This window comes from Rhinopithecus roxellana, chromosome 14 (assembly GCF_007565055.1).
Source record: "Rhinopithecus roxellana isolate Shanxi Qingling chromosome 14, ASM756505v1, whole genome shotgun sequence".
Taxonomy (NCBI): Eukaryota; Metazoa; Chordata; class Mammalia; order Primates; family Cercopithecidae; genus Rhinopithecus; species Rhinopithecus roxellana.
In genome coordinates, this window is record NC_044562.1 from 27,006,972 (window position 1) to 27,026,944 (window position 19,973).

At 43.4% G+C, this 19,973-nt stretch overlaps 1 protein-coding gene across 3 annotated transcripts in view; it reads right to left on the bottom strand.

Moving 5' to 3' along the window:
• SGPP2 (sphingosine-1-phosphate phosphatase 2) overlaps window positions 1-19,973 on the bottom strand; it is a 140,159-nt gene that overhangs the window by 89,517 nt on the left and 30,669 nt on the right. The window contains exon 1 of one of the 3 annotated variants that reach the window (XM_030917066.1): window positions 1,068-1,186. The exons of the other annotated variants lie outside the window; for them this stretch is intronic. The gene's annotated coding sequence lies outside the window, so the exon portion shown is untranslated. Of the gene's footprint in view, window positions 1-1,067; window positions 1,187-19,973 lie in introns of those variants that run through there. 3 annotated transcript variants of the gene reach the window in all.

Genomic DNA, 19,973 nt, shown 5'->3' on the forward strand with positions numbered 1-19,973 from the left:
TTTTAGTAGAGACGGGGTTTCACTGTGTTAGCCAGGATGGTCTCGATCTCCTGACCTCGTGATCCGCCCGTCTCGGCCTCCCAAAGTGCTGGGATTACAGGCTTGAGCCACCGCGCCGGGCCTATTTTTTTTATTTATTTATTTATTTATTTATTTATTTTTGAGACAGAGTCTCGCTTTGTCACCCAGGCTGGAGTGCAATGGCACTACCTTGGCTCACCGCAACCTCTGCCTTCCAGGTTCAGGTGACTCTCCTGCCTCAGTCTCCAAAGTAACTGAGACTACAGAAGTGCCCACCACACCTGGCTTATTTCTGTATTTTTAGAGAGATGCGGTTTCACGAAGTTGTCCAGGCTCATCTCCAACTCCTGACTTCAGGTAATCTGCCTGCCGTGGCCTTTAGTTTAGGTTAACTTTGAAGCAAGGATGATAATAGTCCCTCCCTAAAACTGGTCTGCTCCCTGTTGGGGGATGAAACCACCTTTGTAAGACTAATGAAAGGCCACAATATTAGAATTTTGGGAGAGGCCTGAATTCTGCTAAGATGTAGGCATAGTTAAAGGACAACCAGCCACTGTCCCCCAGCTTATGTTTCTACAATTCCCTTACTGCCCAGGAGTCATGTGACCAGAGGTCACAAGGTTTATAACTTCTCCAGTTGCTCCTATATCATCATCATCGTCATATAACATCAGTATCGCAGAACCTAAGATTTGTCTTTTGAGATGTTTTCCAGACTTTTGCATTCTGGTGACCAACTGACTCTACCTGGACCCATGATGACTCATGACTCCACTGGTCCTGTGGCCCCCACCCAGAGGCTGATGGGAGTAATAAACTCTCGTCTGCAACTTGACTAGCTGGCCCTGCATTAATTAAATTCTTTCTCAACTGCAATACAACTGTCTCAGTGAATTGGTTTTACTTGTGCAGCAAAAAGAATCCATTGGGAGATTACAAATTTGCATTTTAAGCCACTAAGTTTGTGGTCATTTGTCATAGCAGCAATAGATAACTGATACAAAGATGTTAGAAAAATCACTTGCCTCTGAACTTTATATATTCACCTTTTAAACGGGTCTAATGAAGTTAACCCATCACAATGATGGTTTGAGAAACACTTAGCAGAAAGTACACACGAGACCTGTTGAAATGCATTCTCATTTTTAAACATCCTTTTCTTCCTGCTTATCCTGGTAGTGTGCAGAAAAGAAAGGCTTAGGGAGTTAAAACAGAAAATCAGCAATCTAGTAAAAAATATGGTCAACGCCTTTACATTATGGTATGTTAACAACTTAAAAAACAAAACATAGTCACCCTGTTACATGAAACTAAAAAGTAGAATTTTAATGCTACTTAAGGTAGTCATAAACTTTATAAAATAAAATCAAAGCAAAATGCCAACACTAAAACAGGAGAGAAAAAGAGGCATCACTGTTACAGGGAGATTTTTCTCAAGACTCTTGGAGATCTGGATTTTTGTTTTGTTTTACTCTACACAAAGTCCGAGGTTCTCGAATCTCAGGCGATTTCAGAGAACAAGTTATGTTTGTTTATGTATTTATTCTGTAAATATTCATTCTGTGCCTATGATGTCCAGCACCTGTACTAAGTGCTAAGCATATTTGGAAGAGCCAGGTGTGATGTCTGTTTCAACAAGCTCTTACGGGAGAAGGGGGGCAGAGTACAATTTGGAGGAATAAATTTTTAAAGGATCATTGTTGTATTTAAGGCCTTAAAAAAGGCTGAGAGTACTTTTATACTTCAGAAGTAAAAAAAAAAAAAAAGACCTTGGAAACTGCAAGAACATAACTGTACTTGACACTATTGGCTATCAAGTATGCATTCCTCTCTTTTACCTCCCTAAGAGGTTCGCAGCTTTGTTCCAGCATCTCTACCTCCCCCACACAGCCCTGAGGGAAAGTTGACACTGCTCTCTGGGAATGGATTTAGATTCATCCAAAGGAGTCATGATAAGCATAAGAATTCAGTCTCAAGCCGAGCAGTGCACAGGACTACCGGGAGACAGTTACTGGTCAGGGGTAAGTACATGTAATCTAAAAAGGGGTCTCCTATCAGGGATAAACTTTACTTCCAAGTGAATTCGAATGAAAGGGAATGGTAATACATCAATCCTAAACAGGAATGACAATAATGCACAAATGAATTAGATAAGGAAGTGTATAGTTTCACCTCTCTGCTAAGATATCATGGTTGCATTTGCAAAACAAGGACAAGGGTCTAAGACAAATAAGTGACAAATGCCTCTCTCTAGAGTGGAATCATGAACTGCCTGAGGTAAGGACTAATCTCTGCAGGTTCTGTTTACAAATATACAATCCAATAGGCCTGACCTTAAGGCACACCCTATAAAGAGCTCCTTTTTAGCCCACCAGCTACCAGATACACCTGGTAATCTTTCCAGCTTTGAAGTTTCCCAAGGATAAATTTTGCCAAACTGTAACAAACCCCTCGCTGGTATCATTTCATGACAACCAAGTGTTATATGACATGATAAGTACTCAGCAACAATCATTTCCCTACTCTAGAGATCGACCTGAGACCACGTTCAATATCTTAATCCTAGTAAACAATTGAAAAGATCACCAAAAATGACAGCAAACTGCTTTAGCGCTACATATCACTGACTAATATCTTTAGACAGGCTTTTTCACAATCTCTCAGGAATTTGTTTTTTGAGGGAAAAGCTAACTATTCTCTAACTCTTCTCAGGAACGGAATAACCAAAGATGAAGTTTAAAATATCAGCATATATAGATGACACTTCAAGGATTTCTTAGATAACTTCTTTGTATACATGACTGAATAGCTTGAGAGCCAATTTAAATTCTTTAAATTCTTGGGGGCTTAGATGTACCTAAATAAAACAACTGCCAGGCCTCTGAGCCCAAGCCAAGCCATCGCATCCCCTGTATACGCCCAGATGGTCTGAAGTAACTGAAGAATCACAAAAGAAGTGCAAATGCCCTGCCCCTGCCTTAACTGATGACATTCCACCACAAAAGAAGTGAAAATGGCTGGTCCTTGCCTTAAGTGATGACATTACCTTGTGAAAGTCCTTTTCCTGGCTCATCCTGGCTCAAAAAGCTCCCCCACTGAGCACCTTGTGACCCCCACTCCTGCCCGCCAGAGAACAACCCCCTTTGACTGTAATTTTCCTTTACCTACCCAAATCCTATAAAACGGCCCCACCCTCATCTCCCTTCGCTGACTCTCTTTTTGGACTCAGCCCGCCTGCACCCAGGTGATTAAAAGCTTTATTGCTCACACAAAGCCTGTTTGGTGGTCTCTTCACATGGACATGCATGACAACAACATGTACTTGTCTTTTTAATTTTATTTTTAAATTTTTCTTTAGATTCTGGGATACATGTGTAGAATGTACAGGTTTGTTACATAAGTATGCATGTGCCATGGTGGTTTGCTGCACCTATCAACCCATCATCTAGGTTTTTTTTTTTTTTTTTTGAGATGGAGTCTTGCTCTGTCGCCCAGGCTGGAGTGCTGGAGTGCAGTGGCGCGATCTCGGCTCACTGTAAGCTCTGCCTCCCGGGTTCACGCCATTCTCCTGCCTCAGCCTCCGGAGTAGCTGGGACTACAGGCGCCCGCCACTACGCCCGGCTAATTTTTTGTGTGTTTTAGTAGAGACGGGGTCTCACCATCATCTAGGTTTTAAGCCCCGCATGCATTAGCTATTTGCCCTGATACTCTCCCTCCCCTTGTCCCCCACACCCTGACAGGCCCCGGTGTGTGATGTTCCCCTCCCTGTGTCCATGTATTTTCATTGTTCAACTCCCCCTTATGAGTGAGAACGTGTGGTGGTTGGTTTTCTGTTCCTGTGTTAGTTTGCTGAGAATGATGGTTTCCAGCTTCATCCATGTCGCTGCAAAGGACATGAACTCATCCTTCTTAAAGGCTGCATGGTATCCCATGGTATATATGTACCACATTTTCTTTATCCAGTCAATCATTGATGGGCATTTGGGTTTGTTCCAAGTCTTTGCTATTGTAAATAATGCTGCACTAAAACATAAAACAACACGTATTTGTCTTTTTTGGAAGAAGAGTTTCCTTTGTAGTAAATCTCAGTGTGTGTGACTTCAATACATCTTTGGAAATAGTAGGAATTTCAGGTCCAGTGTGTGTGTTGGTCCCACTGGGAACAATCAGAGAAGGAAGAAATGGTGGTTAGAAATGGTAGGTAAAATAGAATGATAAAGAAGAGAGGAGCAAAAGCTGAGAGCAATGAAACCAAGTTCCAGAATCCTACTTGAGCTACCTACCTGAGCTGATGGCTCAGGCTTTGATGGCAGGCTTTGAGGAGAGCCACTCTTAGAAATAAAATGCTGGCCGGGCGCGGTGGCTCAAGCCTGTCATCCCAGCACTTTGGGAGGCCGAGACGGGCGGATCACAAGGTCAGGAGATCGAGACCATCCTGGCTAACACGGTGAAACCCCGTCTCTACTAAAAATACAGAAAAACTAGCCGGGCGTGGTGGCGGGCGCCTGTAGTCCCAGCTACTCCAGAGGCTGAGGCAGGAGAATGGCGTAAACCCGGGAGGCGGAGCTTGCAGTGAGCTGAGATCCGGCCACTGCACTCTAGCCCGGGCAACAGAGCAAGACTCCGTCTCAAAAAAAAAAAAAAAAGAAAAAGAAATAAAATGCTTCGGTCAGGCGTGGTGGCTCATGCCTGTAATCCCAGCACTTTGGGAGGTCGAGGCAGGTGGATCACGAGGTCAGGAGTTCAAGACCAGCCTGGTCAAGATGGTGAAACCCCGTCTCTACTAAAAATACAAAAAATTAGCTGGGCATGGTGGCGGGTACCTGTAATCCCAGCTACTCTGGAGGCTAAGGCAGAGAATTGTTAAAACCTGGAGAGGCGGAGGTTGCAGTGAGGCGAGATTGCGCCACTGCACTCCAGCCTGGGCAACAGAGCGAGACTCCATCTCAAAAAAAAAAAAGAAATAAATAAAATGCTTCTTAGCATGCATCTCATCTGTCACACAGCAAATGAAGAAGTGTCTGACAAACAAGAAATGATAAAATGAAAATTACCCACATACCCATTATTACTAGCTGCAAAATGTCACTGATACTCCTTATGAGTGGTTATTTATTGGTTTACTTTTCTGAAAGTTTTTTTTTTAAAAAGGGTTTTCCTAGGGCTCCTTATTATCTCAGGCTCCCAACCCCATATTCCCTTTTAGGTCGTAAATTCTTTAAATGCACATTCTTCTAAAATGGGATTTTTCAGCCATTTCACCTTGTGGTTGCAGAAGAGCTACTCTATCTTGCTGATATTGGAGTATTCAGCGTCGTTTGCAAGGCTACCTTCAATGTATAAATAAACCAGGGAAGAAGAGGAGGCATGCAGATTGACTGCATGGTGGAAGAAAAAGAACACTGAGAATGTATGACTTACTGACTAAGCTCTGCCAATGAACACCTGAACAGCGCTTTGCTTTCCAAACACACACAAAGGAGTCCTAAATGCAAATGAAATATACCCAGGTCAGTGCCACTGGATATAGTAAGGGCTGATCCAGACAGCAGAGGAGCGAATGCCCAGCAGACTTGGCAGCCAGCCCAGCTTTTGAGTTTTCAAAGGAGGAAACAAGAAATAGCTTTCAGTCAAAACAACGTGTGACCTTGGGGGAGTCAATTTGCCTTTCTGAGCCTCAACAGCCTCAACTGCAAAGAATGCAAAGGATGGAGAAAGATTAGCTCAGTTGCTTTTTAATGTACAATTTTTTTTTTTTTTACAAGGAAGGAAAGGCTCATTAAATAAAATGTTACCATAGGGCCTACTATATAAAATAATATAAGATTGAAAGTACTGTACTAATTGGCTGAAAGTGAAGAATGGTCCACCAAACTTCTATCTGAGGCCAGCTCCACCTCGCCCCACAACAACCCCACGCTCCAGTCCTTCTCTGGAGTGAGCATCCTCTCAGAGCAGAACAGCTCAGTAATCAGTCTAAAAATCACTGATCTCAACCTCTTCCAGACCCCAGATATCACCTTCCTGTAATTAACTTTTAGTCTTAAGTAACAGGCTATAGCTATTCTGACCTTGAGGTCTTTAAAGAATTTGATAAACTGTAGACCAATGTCATTGCAAGGTCATATTACTTCCTCTTTTTTTTTTTTTTCAGATTAGAGCTGTAAATATACAGTTTCTTCCAAAGGTCAAGTCTAAGATACTCCACCACTTCAACAGAGCCAGGAGGTCACATCTGGGCGGCGGGGGATGGTAATCTGCAACTCTAAGCCATCCAGTTTAATTGGAAGCAGCAGAAAGAGCTTGTTTTCTGGGGCTGAGAGAGATAAAATCTACACAGGGTACAATTCAGTCTTATTTTAAATAATGTTAAGATCCAAAACTCTTTTACAGAACACACCAAGAAGCAGTCTTCCCTCCACAGTGGCTTTGCTTTTGGAGTTTTGCAGACTGACTAGAAGGAAGCAAATGAAATGAATATGGAGTGAACTGACCTGGCCAGCAGGGAAGAGGGAAGGCCTAGGGGAGAGGGAAACAGATGCCGGAGGTGAAGTGTCTCAGATTGAACTCAGGCTGCCTACGCTTCCTACCTGGATAATTTCACATAAATGACTTATCTCCCTGAGCTTCAGCTTCCTCACCTGCAAATGGGAATAATAAGAGTCCATAGCACACAGAGACTTTGGGAGGATGAAACAAGATCATGTTGATGGTGTGTGCAGGGTGCTCAAATCAGAGCAGGCAAAGAAATATCTCCATAGGACATGGCTGTTGATGATGATGACGATGGATGGTGGAGACAGTAGCAGTGAGGATTCTAGAAAGCACTTCCCAATTGTAATATGCATCCGAATGACCTTGGCATCTTGTTAATGAGCAGATTTTGATGTAGTTGACCTGGGGCAGAGGGGAGACTTCTCAGGAGCGCAGGTGATGTTGATGTTGCCATGTTGCTGGCCCATGGACCTCACTGTGAATAGCTTTAGGATCAAGAACACCTCAGCAAATGGTTTTTCAACACAAAAGTAAGGCTCTCAGATTTAATCCTCAGTATTAGAGGATGTCTCAACTGGCATTAAGAGAGTAAGTAACATGATCCAAGTGATAGATTAAAATGCCAGTGACAAACCAGAGGGGAACAGTGAGCAGATTCCATGGAGGATCCTGCAACAGTCCACACACAGGAACTGAGTCCAGACAAGCACCTCAACACTAGAAAGTACCAAAGGGAAAGCACAGGTAAGACATGCCCCCTGAGATAGCAGCCGGATCAAATGACTGATTGATGATGCCAAACGAAATATGCGACCGCGCTTCTTGCCTTGATTTGAGAGAGGTTTACGTAAATACTGGAACAACAAATTAGAAATTGGTTAAGAAGGAGTAATGAAGTTGGAAAGCCTTTCCTAACTTCTCAGAGCATCACAATACCAAAAAGACCAAACCATGCTTTTCTAAGAAGGACTTTTGCACTATTGTCAGAATCCTGGCTTAGAAACAGGTTTCTCAGGCCTTTGCAGGGAACATCTGTCATTATGTTTTCTGAAAATAAAAACTAAAAGGGGAGAAGCTCATTAAGATCAATGGTTTCTGGAAACTCTAAACTTTTTTTTTAAACCCAACCTGGCTAGGAAATTGTCATTTTTAGCTACATCTGGAATAATCTACATTTGACCTAAATAGGCCTACACACTCATTCTCATCAGCTTCTGAGGGTTGTCACATGTCACATGCTTGTCCGAGATCATTCTCAAGGTAGGCCTGAACATCCTTGGGTGCTTGGGATTGTGGACGGTGACAGGAATCAGTCTATGGTCTGTGGATTGATAGCCATTTATGAAGACCAGGGCCTCCTCCAAAAAATTCCTTCCAAGATTGGAGTGATGTCCCCGAAGGGAGATTAAGGACTAGAACTCTATGTTGTCTTGTTCGCTGATTTTTTTTTTTTTTTTTTGAGATGGATTCTCGCTGTGATGCCCAGGCTGGGGTGCAATGGTGCAAACTTAGCTCACTGCAACTTCTGCTTCCCAGGTTCAAGTGATTCTCCTGCCTTAGCCTCCTCCCCAGTAGCCGGAACTACAAGCATGCACCACCACGCCTGGTAAGTTTTTGTATTTTTAATAGAGAGAGGGTTTCACCATATTGCCCAGGCTGGTCTCAAACTCCTGACCTCAAGTGATCCGCTCACCTCAGCCTCCCAAAGTGCTGGGATTACAGGGGTGATACACTGCGCCCAGCCTTTGTTAGCTGATTCTTATACTCAGTGTACTTTCAGCCAGAATTTCAAATCTGTAGCCTAGAGACAAGGAAAGGCAAATCTTAAGAAATTTGGTGCTTCTTTTAATAGAACCTATCCCTTAAAGTTTTGATTCCACTGTCCTTTTCTGAAAGACTGGGCTTTGGCAGCATGCCATCACATACCACAGAGATGGAATCGCTGAAAAATAAACACTCCCTCCAAGTTAGTAGAAGACACCAACTAACATGTTAACACACCAGGTACACACTAAGCAATGCCCAACATTTAAAAAAGAATTGAAGGCCAGGCGCAGTGGCTCACACCTGTAATCCCAGCACTTTGGGAGGCCGTGGCAGGCAGATCATGAGGTCAGGAGATCAAGACCATCCTGGCTAATATGGTGAAACCCTGTCTCTACTAAAAATACAAAAAATTAGCCAGGCATGGTGGCACGCACCTGTAGTCCCGGCTACTTGGGAAGCTGAGGCAAGAGAATCGCTTGAACCTGGGAGGTGGAGGTTGCAGTGAGCCGAGATTGCACCACTGCACTCCAGCCTGGGTGACAGAGCGAGATTCCATCTAAAAAATATTTAAAAAGTTGAAAACAGCAAAGTTTTTCCAAACAGGGGTCATGTCTACATAGAACATTCATTCACTGTGTATGCTTCAGTGATGTAAGGTTGACAATAAACAAGACTATTTTTAACTTACTATTTTTAAGTAGAGATGCAGTCTCACTATGTTGTTCAGGCTGGTCTTGAACTCCTGGCTTCAAGCAATCCTCCTCCTTTGGCCTCCCAAGGTGCTGGGATTTCAGGCATAAGCTACCACACCCAGGTAGCAAGACTACTTCATTTAGCAATAAGTGCTATGACAAAATTAAAGCAGGATAATGGGCTACAAAGTGATCTATGTGTGTCTGGGGATGCTCGCCACAGAGGAGCCATTTGAGCTGAGACCTGGATAAGGAGAGGCGTTGGTTCTTTGGGGGTCTGTGGGTCAGAGAGAGAACCCTTAGTGAAAGGCCTCGAGCAGGAGGCAGCTCTGCTTGCTGGGACATGTGTGAAAGAGACAGAGAGGAGATGATGTCAAGAGCAGACGTGAAACCCAGCCCAGACTTGGGACTGAGACTGGAAGGAGCAGAAAGCCACGGGAGGGTTTTAAATGGGAGCACAGCTGGATTTACTCTGGTGAGACTAAAACAAATATTGGCTCTGAAACAGTGGGATGAAGCTCTGCTTTAATTCTTTTGTTTTTTGATTTCTTAAACTTGTTGAGAAAATATCATTAATTCCCAGTTCTGAACTTAAAAGCCACTGGGGTGAAATGGCATCATTTCTACCATGAGGGAGACCTGTGGTGCCCTGAATTCACAAATCTATTTACTAACCTGGCCCTGTCACTTTTAATTACTCTCATTTTTTTTTTAAGAGAATCGAGACTTTCCAAACTATAAAGAAAATTAATTGATGATTACTCAGGAAGCCTAAGAAAGACTGACAGTGTCCCTTGAAGGAGAAAAGAGAAGGAACAAAAATGTACAAGGGTTTCTTCTTTCATCTTCAAATGCAGATAGAATTACAAGTTGGGTGATCTAGCCGATGTCTAAGCAGCACTCAGGTGATTAAAATTTCAGGATGGCGAGACTGCACGTCAATAAAATGTAAGGACAACTTCTTGGAGTCAGAGAGCTTGATAGGGAACTGCACACTCATCACTGTCACCCGCATACTGGGCGTTTGTCGGGATCCCTCTGCTGTGCCCAAGGATAAGAGGGTGGGCTGAGGGGACTGAGGCCAATGTGGCTTTGATTTTACAGTGAAATTTCAGTTGTAGTCTTTTACACAATTTGAACTGTTTTCCTCTTGATAATCTATCATATTTCAGCTCATCCTCTGAACACCTAATATCTTTTCTTCCTTTTCCTCAAGGTGAACCAGGACTACAAATTAAGAAATTCTTGAAATTGTGAGACAGTGACCCATGGTGGCAACAATGCTCTTCTTGACTCTAGAAAAGGGTCTTGTAACTAGAAAAAACACTGCCTCATCATCACTTAAAACCCTGTGCCTGGGCTGGGTGCAGTAGCTCACACCTGTAATCCCAGCTCTTTGGGAGGCCGAGGTAGGAGGATCGCTTGAGGCCAGGAGTTTGAGAACAGTCTGGGAAACATAGTGAGACCTGTCTCTACAAAAAAATTTAAAAATTAGCCAGGTACAGTAGCACACACCTGTGGTCCCAGCTATTTGGGAGGTTGAGGTGAGAGAATTGTTTGAGCCTGGGTGGTGGAGGCTGCAGTGAGCCATGACCATACCACTGTACTCCAGCATGGGCAACAGAGTGAGACCCTGTCTCAAAAAAGCAAAAAACAAAAAACCTCTGTACTTGAAGGACACAGCATTTGCTTAGGAACCAAATCCGGGCATAGGATAAGTAGAGGGTTAGAAGCGAGCCTTTATGTGGATAGGACAGCAATTTGCAGTCATCGTTTCAGAGACCAGAGATGTGAGCTTCTGCTAGAGAATTTCTTCCACAGACAATAAGAGAAATTGGCATCGATACAAAGAAGAGAAATAACCACTGCCGTTTTTAAAGAGGGTGGGAGAGCCAGCTGCCCTTTAAATAATCAAAATGTCTTAAGAACTTAACTGTTTTTCAAAACATCTTGGATCCGCTAAAACCTGAAACACATTGAACCGAACATTTTTCCATTTAATTGTTAAGTCCTTGTATGTGCGGGGGGTATTTGGCAGGCAGATGTTTCTGACTCATTTATATTAACTTATCAAAATGATATTTGGAAGAGCTGTATGATGTTCGAGAAAGAGTGTTATAAACTTCAGTTTACTTATTTTCATCCAGGCATTTCCCTTCACCCCAACACACACGTACAGGATTCAGAACTTGGGAGGGTTGATTCAGTCTATTCTAACCTGGCAGCGTGTCCTCACCCATCCCTACCTCCCTTCAAAACACATTTTCTGAAGCATTAAAACACACGGCCAAGATGTAAGAAAGTTATTCAGGCACATACAAAGTTTTTTCTTTGATAATCTTTTATGTATCAAGATTTTAAAAGCAAATAGGTAAATCACAAAAAAACAAAACTGAAGTCTGACAAATTTATCACCAAAGTCAAGGTGGTTTTATCCAAGGGCCTTCCCACTTCCCTCGTTATTTATTTGGGCTAAATGGGCACAAAATGTTTAGCTTGGAATTTTCCTTCAAGACAGTCATATTAGTAGGTGCATGTGTACATGGAGAAGGAGGCTGAAGCCAAACGGTATCTTCATGCTACCCCTCCATTTCTTTCTTTTGTTTTTCTTAAAATAGAGACAGGGTCTCACTCTGTAGCCCAGACTGGGCTCAATTCTCAAGAGACTCTTCTGTGGCACCATGACTGACTATCTTTTTTTTTTATATTTTGTAGAGACAGGGCCTTACTATGTTCTTGAACTCCTGGCCTCAAGCAATCCTCCTGCCTCCCAAAATGCTGGGATTACAGGCTGCTATGCTCAGCCTCTTCCCCATTTCTTGAATCCAGCCCTTTGCTTTTCAGAGCTCTAAAGGAATCCAAGATGGTAAAGACAGTGCTTGGGAAGGATTTTCCTTTCTTGATGCATCCCAGTCCCTGGGGTGACTGCAGACATGTGGTAGTGGATATCCACGATTAGGCAGGGATGGAACAGACTAAGTGGGGACATAATGGAAGGGGGAGGACATTTTGCCGAGACAGTCTCGCTGTCTCCACGCACCTCCTAAAGTCTTGTCTACACCAGGAATTCTTGAGAAGTTTCACCAATTTCCGTCACATTTTCAAACTGTAGTTCCCCAATGGGAGGCTGTCGCTGAGGAAGTTTAGAGCCATTCGTCACAATAATAAACTCAGGAAAAGCTTTGAAGTTGGGCGCACACACATGAAAGAACATTAAGAAGAAAACCCTGCTGGGTGGGAACAATGGTCCTTCCCACCCAGACTGCCTCCAACCCTGCTTGCTTTGTGCTTTGAGAATTTTTTTGTTTCTTTTTCTGATTATCTGACTATCATGTTTTTTTTTCTGATTAACATGTTTTACTTGAGAACATCATGGAAGTTCAAAAACTATATAAAAATAAAATCAAAACTGCCATTGTCCCACCCCTCAGACAATCCTCTGAAACACTCCCTGTGTTCTCTTTACTATGCATAATCGTGAGTGCAGGTGGTGGTATGTATCTTAATGAAATTGTGATTGTGATTAAGATTGAAAATCTTAAATTTTAAAGTATTATTACATTGTGAGCATTTCTCTAGGTCCCTAAATATTATTTCAGACCATTCTTTTGACTGAGCTTAACTTTTTACCTGTCTAGATCCAGTTTTGCTGCGTTTCACTTCCTCATCCACCCATTCTCACAGCAGATCCAACAGCTGACCCCGACAGCAAACAAACCCATCGGACGACCAGTGTTGACACGAGCATGAGTCTTGTCACCCAAGAGTCTTCTAACTCCCTGCTTACTCCCTGCTCATTTCTGCTCTAACATGAGTCTTGTCACCCAAGAGCCTTTCTAGCTCCCTACTCACTTCTGCTGGGGTACATGGACACCCCATCCCCACGGACCTCTCTCTACCCTGTGCATTCCTTAACCTGACCAAATAGACATCTGTGTTGACCATGTTCCCTGCCACCACCTGCTTGAATTTCTTGGGCTTACGATGTTTGCTTATGTTGTTTTCCTGAGGACCCAAGATCTCCCTGCTACGTTTTGCAAAAGCTTCAAGCATACCCTTTAAGGCCTCTCAAGGGCCACAGCTCAGAGATACACTGCTGAAGAAATAAAGAATGACCTGGGGACAGGCATGACTCATGACGGTCACTGTGCTGAGGCAGAGGGACCATCCCCTAACACATCTCACACAGGTAAAGCCAAGTCCTCTACAATTTGGAAGTCACACGGGTTTGTACACAAGATGGAGACTTCCTTTGTTGGCTCCAGCCAGCTCTGGTTGAGATAAATGAATATGAACAGAACCTGAGAGAAGGTCCGCAACCCCTGGGCCATGGACTGGTCCCATTAGGAACCAGCAGGAGATGAGCAGAGGATGAGTGAGCATTACCACTTGTGCTCCACCTCCTGTCAGATCAGTGGCCCCATTAGATTCTTATAGGAGCACGAACCTATTGTGAACTCCACATGCGAGGGATCTAGGTTGTGCACTTCTTATGAGAATCTAATGCCTGATGATCTGTCACTGTCTCCCATCACCTTTAGATGGGACTGTCTAGCTGCAGGAAAACAAGCTCAGGGCTCCCACTGATTCTACATTATGGTGAGTTATATAATTATTTCATTATATTAATATATTACAATGTAATAATAATAGAAATAAAGTGCACAATAAAGGCAACGTGCTTGAATCATCCTAAAACCATCCTCCCACCTGCCCAGTCCATGGAAAAACTGTCTTCCATGAAACTGGTCTCTGATGCCAAAAAGGCTGGGTACTGCTGCCTAAGAGGGTCTGGGTGTCATCACCAGCCTTGGGACCAACGCTGGACCTGCTAGGTAACTCTGGGGAAGTCTGAACTTACAACTTCACCTTGCAGTGGGTACAACACCAGCTTCTTTACTAAGGCATTTGGAAGAGGAAATGGAGTTGCTTATGTAAATCACATGCTACCCCATCAGGCACACAGCATGTGTTCAATAAATGGCCATTGTATTTGCATTATTTCTATTAACAATGTAAATCACAAGACAATGTCAAAAGAAAGTCCAGTTGGAGTAGAACACAGAGGAGAGAAAGATGGTAAAAAGATTCCATAAACAGCCAAATGTGGTGGCTCATGCCTATAATCCCAGCACTTTGGAAGGCGGGAGAAGTGCTTGAGCCAGGGGGTTCGATGCGGCAGTAAGCTGTTACGATGCCACTGCACTCCAGCCTGGGCAACAGAGTGAGATCCCATCTCTAAATTAATTAACTAACTTAAAGAGATTTTTTTGAAAGGCATCATGAAGGGAGAGGAAAGGAATTCACCCTGGAAGGAAGACTCAGATTTTAACAGAGAAGGGAAAGAGGGACATTCCAGCAGAAAGGAACAGCAAGAGGAGAGGCATGGAAGCTGCGAGGCACTGTGTTCCTGAAACAGTACATGGTCCACGACAGAGTAGCTGGGGTTTGAGGGATTTATAAAGGCAGTTGTAGGCAGCAGAGCTAGAAGTGGAAGCCAAAGCCAGGGAGGAGAGCCCTGGAGGTCGTAATAAGGAGGCTGGGCTTACCACTTGGGTAATAGGGAGCCTTTGAAAGTGCTGGAGCCAAGAGATGCCATGATCAGAAATGTGCTGCTATAAACATCACCACTGGATTCGTATTCTTGTCTTTTCTAAGTAATTTAGCATTGTTTTCAGATTCAAATGTGTCTTAAGAAAAAGTTGGCCAGGTGCAGTGGCTCACGCCTGTAATCCCAGTACTTTGGGAGGCCAAGGCAAGTGGATAACCTGAGGTCAGGAGTTCAAGATCAGCCTGGTCAACATGGTGAAACCCCGTCTCCACTAAAAAAAAACAAAAAAAATTAGCTGGGTGTGGTGGTGGGCACCTGTAATCCCAGCTACTTGGGAGGCTGAGACAGAAGAATCGCTTGAATTTGGGAGGCAGAGGTTGCAGTGAGCCGAGATCACGCCACTGCACTCCAGCCTGGGCAACAGAGTGAGACTCCATCTCAAAAAAAAAGGCAGTCACAGACATGTTGCCATGAAGCTCAACCGCTTATGTCGTGTTCTCAGGGGTTTTATACACAACGCAGCCTCTGCCATCCACAGGCCAGCAGCCCCACTGGAGCCTCCCTGTGCTCCCACCTCACATCTAAAATAACAGCTGGCACTCAGGGAGTCTCATGGGTCATCCTGGAAGATGAATAAAGCTTGGTTTCTGTGTTTGGCCTTAGCGCTGCCATGTGGGATCTGACGATACAGTTATTTAGCAAGAAACCACAGGAACAAAAGCAATGTGACAGAACCCAGAGAAAGTGAGTCCTTCTGTGGATGTCAACTGAATGACACAGGTTGTGCAATGCCCACCCCGAGCAAACTTGGAGGCCCTGGGTTTTGACTGAGCCCCATCACCGAGGGTCGCACGCTTCAGATTCCTGCTCTGTAAACAGGGACTGTGGTTCCTATGCCCAAGGAGACAGAGCTTGTTAAAAATACCAAAGTGTGGGAAATGTGGTTCTCATTTCTTTTCACAAGAACACAGTTTCCAGAAAGTGCTGTGTGACCAGAACCAATGACCCTGACGCATCAGCAATGGTCAGAGGAACATGGTTTTGCATCATTGATAAAGATGGGAACCAAAGTTGAACAACTTGCAGTATCTCAGCTTTATAAGGAGGATAGTGAATCAGGAAGAGCATGGAGTTGAAGGCCAGAAGGGAGAAAATAAATGTACAAAGTCCTCACAGCCCTCATTTCAGAATGGTAGACAGATATCCATGTTCACAGAGCCTCTGCCCACTGCCCGTCTCTGTCTCTCTCTCTCTGTCTCTCTCAGACACGCACACACACGCCCATACATGCACACACACATGAATGCAGGCACACCACTCTCCCCATGCTTTCTATGCTATCATGGGACCCTGCCATACTAAACCAGTTCATTGTCTGAAATGGAGGCTGCTTTGGTTAAAACAATGACTTCAGCACCATGTGTCCTTGTTCTTTAAAATGTGGCTTCCATGCTAGGTGTGGTGGCTCATGCTTATAACCTCAGCACTTTGGGAGGCCGAGGCAGGCAGATCATTTGAGCTCAGGAGTTTGAGACCAGCCTGGCCAACATGGTAAAACCCTGTTGTCCCTACAAAAAATACAAAAATTAGTTGGGTGTGGTGGCATGTGCCTGTAGTCTTAGCTGCTTGGGAGGTTGGGGTGGGAGAATCACTTGAGCCTGGGATGCGGAGGCTACAGTGAGCCAAGATTATGCCACTGCACTCCAGCCTGGGAGTCAGAGTGAGACCCTGTCTCAGAAAAAAAAAAAAAAAAAAAAAGAAAGAAAGAAAAAGTGTGTCTTCTAGACAAGCAGCATGGGGACTCCTTGAGAGGAATTCAGAATTTCAGGCCCTACCCCAGACCGGCAGAATCAGTGGGAATTTTAACCAGATTCCCAGAGTGATTCTCTTGCACATTAAAGTTTGAGAAGCACTAACCTACATCTATAGAGAAAACAAAATACCTGGATGTATTGAGATTTTGCTGTTCTATCTGGGCCTACTTAATGTGTACACATGTATAGGGAAACCACTTCAAAAGTACGAAAGCCCTCAGTGAGGAAGAGGCAAACTAGAGAGACAAAGTCGATTAGTGCTTGCTCTGGGCTGGGGGTGAGGTGAGGGAAACAGGAATGCTTGCTAATGAAAATGGGTTTCTTTTTGGGGTGATGAAAATGTTCTAAAATTGATTGTGGTGATGGTCACAATATACTAAATTGCGAATATACTAAAAACATAGGTAAATTGTATGGTATGTGAACTGTATTTCAATAAAGCTTGAAAAATTTTAAAAGCACTCAGAAGCCTTAGAAATAGCAAACTGAAAATTTCTGACTGTAAAAGAGACCAACCGTAGAGCCAGATCTTAAGGATGCATTAAAGGCCATCTCATCTTTTCATAACTTCATACATAATACATATCAATAACTTATTTTTCTCTAAAACAGTATAGGATATTTTAGCCCTCTAATAAGTGACTGCTCTGCTGTCCTGGATTGGTGAAATTTTATCAGGGGAATGTTAGGGAGCAGAGTTTCTTTCAACAGAGGCACTGGGCCAGGCACGGTGGCTCACACCTGTAATCCCAGCACTTTGGGAGGATGCGGCAGCAGGATCGCTTGAGCCCAGAAGTTTGAGACCAGCCTGGTCAACACAGTGACTCCCTATCTCTACAAAAAAAAAAAAAAAAGTTGGGCATGGTGTCACTTGCCTGTAGTTCCAGCTAATTGGGAGGCTAAGGTGGGAGGATCACTTAAGTGGGAGGTCGAGGCTGTAGTGAGCCGTGATCTCTCCACTGCACTCCAGGCTGAGTCACACAGCAAGACCCCGCTGCAAACAAAAACAAAACAAAAGACACAAAGAGGCACTCAATGGTCGCTGGCTCCTGGACTTTCTGATTTAGGCCCCCTGCTCTGACCCTCCTCCAGCCATGTCTTTTGCCATGAAGCAAGAAAAGACTTTCAATTCTCTAGACCATTCATTGGCAATTCCAGCATTTCCTACCCAAATGCCTGAACGTGCATCCCAGGCCCGCATAGGTCTCCGCCCCAGGTCTACCCTCCCTAGGGTGGAGGACGGCACAGATGTGCACTACCCTAGACTGGAGGCCTGGCCGAGGATGGCTGTTCATGCGGGAACACAGACCCAGACAGAGTCCTTCTGTAGTCCTAGACAGTAGACAGGCTGCCTCCCTTACTTTGCTATTTATTTATTTATTTTTAATTTTTAAAATCTCTAGGCCAAGAATTCTAAATTTGAATCTAACTTTTCAGGCCACATGAAGACACAGACGGGAAGATAGGAGGCCAAAACATTATATTTAATGGTTTGTTAGTTTAACAAATAACTTTTAAATATTTTGACCTATGGAATCTCAATCTACATTTGTATGTTTACCTTAAAAGCTTGCACTTTAGAGGTTGCCTGATTGATTTTTTCCTTCTACATCTGTCAGGTAATAAGGGAGTATTTCTGGTCTTCTCTGGAATATGCCATATTTTATAGGCCAATATTAATGCATAGGCCTTACGCATTAAAGGCCATCTCATCTTTTCATAACATCATACACAATACATACCAAGAATTTATTTTGGCTCCAAAACAATATAGGAAGTTTTAAGACAAGAAACATCTTAAACTTGTTTACCTTCATGTATGCCTCATATTTGTAAAACATGGTAGTTAAAAAAATAATAAAACAGGAAATGAACAATAAAAATCTACTGACTATTTTACAACGTTAATAAAGTTTAAGGCTCCTCCTGGGCTACTTTTCTCCTTATGAAGGATGGAAAAGCAAATCCTCCAGACAAAAATGCAAGGCTCTGGAGATTTTGTTTTCTTTTTTTAAAATAACAGAAACAGCTTAAACGGAACTTGGGGAGGGCAGGGCTTAATGAGTTTAACCATGAGAGTTGAGAGTCTTTCATGGCACTTTGATGCTTCTTAACAAATAGTTCAGGGACATAATCCTAGAAAGGGTGATTTTGTTACTATTGTCACACGTAATCCACAAGTGCAGAAGGAGAGATAACCTTACTTTATTGCCCTCTTAAAATATTCTGCTTTGGGAATTATTTTTATTTGTTGTGAGTTGTGAAGCTGGGGCTGAGGTTATCACTTGCCTTTGCCTTCCATGAGCATATGGATGTCACCCACGTGTTGACAACCGGATTAACTCCCACTCAGATCCTATTCTGCCCCAGAAGATGCTCAGAATCTGCCATCCATCCTTTATTTTTATTTTTATTATTTTTTATTTTTTATTTTTTTTGAGACAGAGTTTCGCTCTGTCACCCAGGCTGGAGTGCAGTGGCGTGATCTTGGCTCACTGCAACCTCCACCTCCTGGGCTCACGCCATTCTCCTGTCTCAGCCTCCCAAGCAGTTGGGACTACAGGTGCCTGCCACCATGCCTGGCTAATTTTTTTGTATTTTTAGTAGAGATGGGGTTTCACCGTGTTCGCCAGGATGGTCTCGATCTCCTGACCTTGTGATCCGCCCGCCTTGGCCTCCCAAAGTGCTGGGATTACAAGCGTGAGCCATTGCGCCTGGCCGCCATTCACCCTTTATGCCTCTTGTCATCTAGATTCCTTGTGGGAACTCTCCAGCTTTTTCTTTGTACTGAGGATTAGGTATAAATACCATAAATATGCTTCAACATTTCAATGATTTTAGACACTGGGGAGGTAGGATAGTTGGGGAAAATGACCTCAGATAAGACTATGAATTTTTAAGTTGCCATAAAGCTGTGCTATTCAATATGGTATCCATATGTGGCTATTTAAATTTAGTGTAATAAAAGATCCAGTCCCTCAATAGTACCAGTTGCATTTCAAGTGCTCAATAGCCACGTGAGGCTGGTGGCTCCCAATATGGACAGTGCAATACAGAACATATCCATCATCACACAAAATTTCCATTAGATGTGTAGAATGGGAGAGTCTGAGTGTTTTCTCCATAATCCCAGTCAAGCTTTCTTTTACTTACTCCAGGATCAGTACTATGATTTCCTATACCATCACATTTTTTGTAAATTAAAGCAATTTATTATTAAATTATGAAAGCAGATAATAGTGATAGTTGCACAGCTTTGTGAATGTAATAAACACCTCTGAGTTGTGTACCTTTCTTTATATATTTATGTATGTATGTATTTATTTACTTATTTATTTTAGAGACAGGGTCTTGCTCTATTGCCCAGACTGGTGTGTAGTGGCACAGCCATAGCTCACCATAGCCTCAAACTCCTGGGCTCAAGCGATCCTCCCACCTTAGCCTCCCAAGTTGCTGGGACTACAGACACATATCACCACACCCGGGGAATATTTTTTAATTTTTAAAAACTTTGGTAGAAACGGGGTCTCGCTCTAAGCCCAGACTGGAGCACAGTGGTTCAATCATAGCTCAGTGAAGAATCAAACTCCTGGGCTTCCAAAGTGTTGGGATTACAGACATGAACAACTGCGC